We start from the raw sequence: 7,116 nt of genomic DNA on the forward strand, positions 1-7,116 counted from the left end.
CAAAACAAGCAGAAGGAAGGAAATAACAAAGATTAGAGCAGAATTAAATGAAATTGAGAATTAAAAAGAAACTCTGGAAAGAATAAACAAAATCAACTGTTTCTTTGAGAAGATTAATAAAATTGACAGGGAAGCGGACTTGGCCCAGTGGTTAGGGCATCTGCCTACCACATGGGAGGTCCGCGGTTCAAACCCCGGGCCTCCTTGACCTGTGTGCAGCTGGCCCATGTGCAGTGCTGATGCACACAAGGAGTGCCCTGCCACGCAGGTGTGTCCCCTACGTAGGGGAGCCCCACACACAAGGAGTGTACCCCATAAGGAGAGCCGCCCAGTGTGAAAGAAAGTTCAGCCTGCCCAGGAATGGCGCCGCCCACACGGAGAGCTGACACAGCAAGATGACGCAACAAAAAGAAACAGAGATTTCTGTCCCACTGACAACCACAGAAGCGGACAAAGAAACATGACGCAGCAAAATAGACACAGAACAGACAACAGGGGAGAAGGGGAGAAATAAATAAATAAATCTTAAAAAAAAAAATTGACAAAACCTTAGCCGACTAACAAAGAAAAAAGAGAGAAGACTCAAAGAGATAAAAATAAGAAATGAAAGAGGGGATATCACCACTGACCCCACAGAAATAAAGAGTATCATAAGAGAATTCTTTGAAAATTTGTTTGCCAACAAGATGGACAATTTAGATGGGAGTGGATTAATTTCTAGAAACACACAAGCAACCTACATTGATGAACGTAGAAATAGAAGAACGCAACATACCAATCACAAGTAGTAAAATTGAACTAGTCATCATAAACCTCTTAACCAAGAAAAGCCCAGAACCAGATGGTTTCACAGGTGTAGTCTACCAATCATCTGGAATGAATTAATATCAATCCTTCTGAATCTCTCCCAAAAAATTGAAGAGGAAGGAATATTATCTAACTCATACTATGATGCCACTATCACCGTAATACCAAAGTCACATAAAGATGCTACAAAAAAAGAAAATTACAGGCCAATCTCTCTAATGAACTAAGATGCAAAAACACTTGCTAATCATTTCCAACAACACATCAATCAAATTATATACCATGAACAAATGGGTTTTATCCCAGGTAGGCAAGGATGGTTCAACAAGAAAATTAATGTACTACGCATTAATAGATCAAAGGAAAAAAGTCACATGATCATCTCTATTGATGCAGAAAAGGCATTCGATAAAATACAGCATCCTTCAAAATATAGGATTAGAAGGAAACTTCCTCAACATGATAAAGGGTACATATGAAAAACCCAGAGCTAACATCATACTCAATGGTGAAAGGCAAAAGACTTTCCCTCTAAGATCTGGAACAAGACAAGAATGCCTGCTGTCATCACTCTTATTTAACAATGTATAAAAAGTACTTGCTTGAGCACTTAGGCAAGAAAAAGAAATAAAAGGTATCCAAACTGGGAAGGAAGAAGTAAAACTTACACTATTTGCAGATGATATGATCCTATACATAGAAAGTCCTGAAAAAACTGCGACAAAGCTTCTAGCAATGATAAATGAGTTCAGTAAAGTGGGAGGATAGAAGATCAACATGCAAAAATAAGTAACATTTCTGTACACTAATAATGAGCAATCTGAGGAGAAATCAAGAAAAAAATCCATTTATAATAGTAACTAAAAGAATCAAATATTTAGGAATAAACTTAGCTAAGGATGTATAGGACTTGTACATAGAAATTTATATAACACTGCTAGAGGAAATCAAAGAAGACCTAAATAAGTAGAAGAATATTCCACCCCATGTCCATGAATTGGAAGACTTCAATTAAGCTGTCTATCCTGGGGAGCAAGTGTAGCTCAAGTTGTTGAGCACCTGCTTCCCAACTACAAGGTTCCAGGTTTGATACCCAGTACTTCCTAAAAACATAATAAACAAATTAGGAAACCAACTCTCATTGGGGAGTGGGTATAGCTCAGTGGTTGAGTGCCTGCTTCCCATACAAGTTCCTGGGTTCAATCCCAGGTAACTCCTTAAAAAAAAAGTCTGTCCTACCCAAATTGATTTATAGATTCAACAAATCACAATAAAAGTACCAACAGCATTTTTTACTGAACAAGAAAAGCCAAATATCAAATTTATTTGGAAGGTAAGTGGCCCTAAATAAACAAAAATATCTTGAAAAGGAAAAATGAAATTGGAGGAATCATGCTACCTGACTTACTACACAGCTATAGTGTTCAAAATTGCATGATATTGGCACAAGGATAGACATACTGACCAATGGAACCAAATTGAGAGATTAGATATAGATCCATGCATATTCAGCCAACTGATATCTGACAAGGCCATGAAGCCCACTCAACTGGGACAGAATAGTCTCTTCAACAAATGGTGCTTGGAGAACTGGATATCCATATCCAAAGGAATGAAAGAGGAACATGATCTCACACCCTATACAAAAATTAACTCAGAATGGGTCAAAGACTTATACATAAGATTCAAGACCATAAAACTCCTGGAAGATAATATAGGGAAGCATCTATGAGATCTAGTAGAAGAAATGGTTTCATAAACTTTATACCTGAAGTATGAAAAATGAAAGAAAAAATAGACAAATGGGACCTCTTTAAAGTAAAAAATGTTGTGCTTCAGAGGAGTTTGTCAAGAAAGTAAAAAGGCAGCCTACTCAACTGATAAGGGCCTAATGTCCAGCACGTATAAAGAAATCTTTCATCTTGAAAATAGAGACAACTCATTTAAAAACTGGGCAAGAGATTTCAATAAACAGTTTTCCAAAGAGGAAATAACAAATGGTTAAAATCATATGAGGGGAAGCGGACTTGGCCCAGTGGTTAGAACATCCGTCTACCACATGGGAGGTCCGCAGTTCAAACCCCGGGCCTTCTTACCCGTGTGGAGCTGGCCCATGCGCAGTGCTGATGTGCTCAAGGAGTGCCCTGCCACGCAGGGGTTTCCCCACGTAGGGGTGTCCCCCACGTAGAGGAGCCCCACACGCAAGGAGTGCGCCCCGTAAGGAGAGCCACCCAGCATGAAAGAAAGTGCAGCCTGCCCAGGAATGGCACCGCACACATGGAGAGCTGACGCAACAAGATGACGCAACCAAAAGAAGCACAGATTCCCGTACCACTGACAACAACAGAAGTGGACAAAGAAGAACACGCGAATAGACACAGAGAACAGACAACCGGAAGGGGGGGTGTGGGGAAAGGGGAGATAAATAAATAAATAAATAAATAAATAATCTTTTTTAAAAAATCATATGAGGTTACTGCCAAGCTCCTGCTGCAGTGAGAAGATGCCATAGAGCATTTTGAAAAGGGGGCGTTGAATGCAGTGCAGCGGCCCTAATTCAGAACTGAAAGTTCATTAGCATCTACCCTGAAGATGCTCCTGTTCTTCTGCTTTAAATGATTACTGTTCCAATTGGGTTAAACTTCACAACTATTTGAAGGTGACTTGGGGATGTGCAATAGGGACAGCTAGTTTTATGCTGCTATTGTTGCAGCGGTTGCCGTCCATGTGGTGCTGGCCCTCTTTGAGTACCTGGCCTGGAATGAAGGCTCGCAACATGATTATCACCTAACATTAAACTAGTTTTTAAAATGGTAAATGCTTCTGGGGACATTGATGATGTGAATAAAACTGAAAGAACATATTAAAATCAGTCTAAAGGAATCATGTTTGACAAGTGGAAATGTGGATCCTTCTAATACAATGGTTTGTAACTATCAGTCTTAACTATAAGGGTCTCATTTACAAAAGAGAATATCAAAAAGTTAAATTAGTTACCACCAAGCCTATTAACTTAGTCGCACAAAATTCTGAGATTATTATTTTACAACAAAATTATTTTACAACAAAAAATGTTTTCTAGCATTTTGTCTTACCGTTGATTTTGAATGATACTCCAGAGATATGAATTTTGTGCTAGATTAACACTTTCCCTAGCTGTTATGAAAACACCAGATCACCAGATGCTTGGATTTTATTTCCCATATACAGCTGCTTAAGTTGTAGATGCTGGAATTAATCTGAATGTCACAGAAGAGTTTCGCATTATATGAGTCCCTAGTCAATAGGAGTCTTGCATTATGTAATTTTATAGGAAAACTAAGCTAAATCATCTTCGCCCATGTAAAAAGACTTTGGTTTCCTTTTTTTTTTTTTAAGTTTTATTTTATTTTATTTTTTTAAGATTTATTTATTTTTATTTAATTCCCCCCCCCACCCCGGTTGTCTGTTCTCTGTGCCTATTTGCTGCATCTTGTTTCTTTTGTCCACTTCTGTTGTCGTCAGCGGCACGGGAAGTGTGGGCGGCGCCATTCCTGGGCAGGCTGCACTTTCTTTCGCGCTGGGCGGCTCTCCTTACGGGGCGCACTCCTTGCGCGTGGGGCTCCCCTACGGGGGGACACCCCTGCGTGGCGCGGAACTCCTTGCGCGCATCAGGACTGCACATGGGCCAGCTCCACACGGGTCAAGGAGGCCCGGGGTTTGAACCGCGGACCTCCCATGTGGTAGAAGGACGCCCTAACCACTGGGCCAAGTCCGTTTTCCAAGACTTTGGTTTCCTGAAGGATATAGAGAGCAAAGCCAGATGTACACCACTCATGCAGTGAGCTTGCACCCCAAAGGCCCCATGCAGGCAAGCTTTGTGCTTTTCAGAGCAACTTGTTAACATTCTTTGCTCTACCATTCTGTGATGTTGCACTTTAATTACAAGGTCTGCATAAACTCATTTAAAAATCTGATTTTTTCTTGTATTTTTATTGTAACATATGTGGTAGGAATTTGCATTTAAATGTCAATTCATTTTTATATAGTTAAGGAGTATAAACAATCCCCTAAATTGATTATTTTCATCACTTGGGATTTCTAGTGTAGCAGTCTGTATTAGTTAGCCAAAGGGGTGCTGATGCAAAATACCAGAAATCTGCTGGGCGTTATAAAGGGTATTTATTTGGGGTAGGAGCTTACAGTTACCAGGCCATAAAGCATAAGTTACTTCCCTCACTAAAGTCTATTTTCACGTGTTGGAGCAAGATGGCTGCTGATGTCTGCGAGGGTTCAGGCTTCCTGGGTTCCTCTGGGCTCAGCTCCTCTGTTTCCTCCACAAGGTCAGCTGTAGACTGTCAGGTGAACGACTCTGTCTCTTTCCCCAGGGCTCCAGCTTAAGACATTAGCATCAAAACTCCAACATCAGAAACAATCAACTCCGTTCTTCACCATGCTTTTCACCCTGGTGGGTGGGGACTCAAAGCCCTAATCTTAACTCAGTCATGCCCACGTACAGATCAGATTACAAACATAATCCAATAACTACTTTTGAAATTCATAGCCATATCAAACTGCTACATAGTCTTATTAATCAGAAGTAAATTTTATCCCAGATATATATAGTTAGATAATCCTTGAGGTCCTTTCCAGGTTGAGGAAAAAAAAAAAAAAACAGCTGTAATTTTCCTTTAGAATCCTTAGTATTTTTCTTAGCCATTGCCTGCAATCTAAAAACAACCCCCTTCTTATACAAAACCATAATATATGTTCACTGTAAAAAAATTTTTTTAAAGGAGATTTTTAAATTAAAATTAAAATATAGGAAAGTTAAAAGTTTCCTATAATTTTACCACCTGGAGAGAGATAACCTCTATTTTGGTTTACCTCTCATGTGCAGTTTTGAAAGCCATTTCTTTTTTTTTTTTTTCAAGGTATATTTATTTTTTTAAGATTTAGTTGGTTTTATTTTCTCAACAAATTTTATTTTAAAATAGTTGTAGATTAATATTTTATATCACTCTGTTACATTAGTCACAGCTAAGGAAACCATATTAGTACATTATTACGTTCACTTAATCTCCCATTTACTCAAATTTCTCTAACTTTTGCCTAATTTCCCCTTTTTTCTGTTCCAGGATATATCATAATACATTTATTTGCCATGTCTTCTCACTCTCCTCTGGGCTGTGAAGATTCTCAGTCTTTTCTTGTTTTTCATGACCTTAACAGTTGTAAGGCATATTGGCTTTGTATTTTGTAGAATGTGCCTCAATTTGAATTTTTCTTATGTTTTTCTCATGGTTAGCTTGAGGTTTTGGGACCTTGGGAGGAAGACAATAGAGGTAAGGTGCCCTTCTCATCACATCATATCAAGAATATATGTAATGAGAGAGAGTGTAAACTACAACGCAAACCACAATCCATGCTGTGCAGCAGTGCTCGAAAATGCACCCATCAAATGCAATGAACGTACCACACTAAGGAAAGAAGCTGCCCCCGCGGAAGGAGTGGAGCGCCGGGAATAGGGTAAATGGGCGCCTCCCACATTCTTTCTTTTTTTCTTTATTTTCTTTTAAATGTTACATTAAAAAAATATGAGGTCGCCATTACACCCCCCACCCCGCTCCTCCCACATCGACAGCCCCCTCCATCATCGTGGCACAGTCACTGCACCTGGTGCACACACCGTGGAGCGCTGCCGCTCCACCTGGACAGAGGTCCACATTGCAGTCTACACTCTCGCCCAGTCCAGAATTGTTTCTCTCCACGGAAATCTTTAGTAAAAGGCAAAAGATTTATTCGATCTGAAGAGAAACCAGCGTATGAAAGCCATTTCTTAATGCTAGTTCATTACACAGTAACACTTTGGTTTAAGTTCAAATTCTGCCATTACCTGACAGTTATTTGCGATCTTCAGTGTTGGATTATTTTGTTTGGTTTCAGACATTTGCTGCATAGATAACGATATGGGTATTTTTCTGCAAGTATTTATACCAGGGACAGGCAAAAAAAAGCAGTTGTTATTTCCTCTTGATTAAAAAGTACCAAGTGTTTTAAAGTTAGAATTGGACACTAGCATAGATATTTAGAATTACTATAAAATAGGCTTGTTTTCAAACTGGTCAGTTTACTGCTATTCTCAACTATATTAAATAAGTTATGGTATTTGACAGACTTATTTTTCAAGATGTTTCACTGATTTCCTCTTGCACAATGAATGTATTTCATAATGTATAGAAAGGAAAGCTATAATTTGAGCCCTTATAAGTGTTTTAATGAGGAATACATTCAATAGTATTTTCAAACTGATTGTGAGGGATACCTTAA

The 7,116-nt window shown here is 39.0% G+C and overlaps 1 pseudogene; it reads right to left on the reverse strand.

Annotated features, from left to right (window-relative positions):
- Positions 1-6,538: 6,538 nt before the first annotated feature.
- On the reverse strand, positions 6,539-6,608 carry LOC111766950 (U5 spliceosomal RNA; annotated as a pseudogene).
- Positions 6,609-7,116: the final 508 nt, after the last annotated feature.

This window comes from Dasypus novemcinctus, chromosome 13 (assembly GCF_030445035.2).
Source record: "Dasypus novemcinctus isolate mDasNov1 chromosome 13, mDasNov1.1.hap2, whole genome shotgun sequence".
In the NCBI taxonomy this organism is placed as follows: Eukaryota; Metazoa; Chordata; class Mammalia; order Cingulata; family Dasypodidae; genus Dasypus; species Dasypus novemcinctus.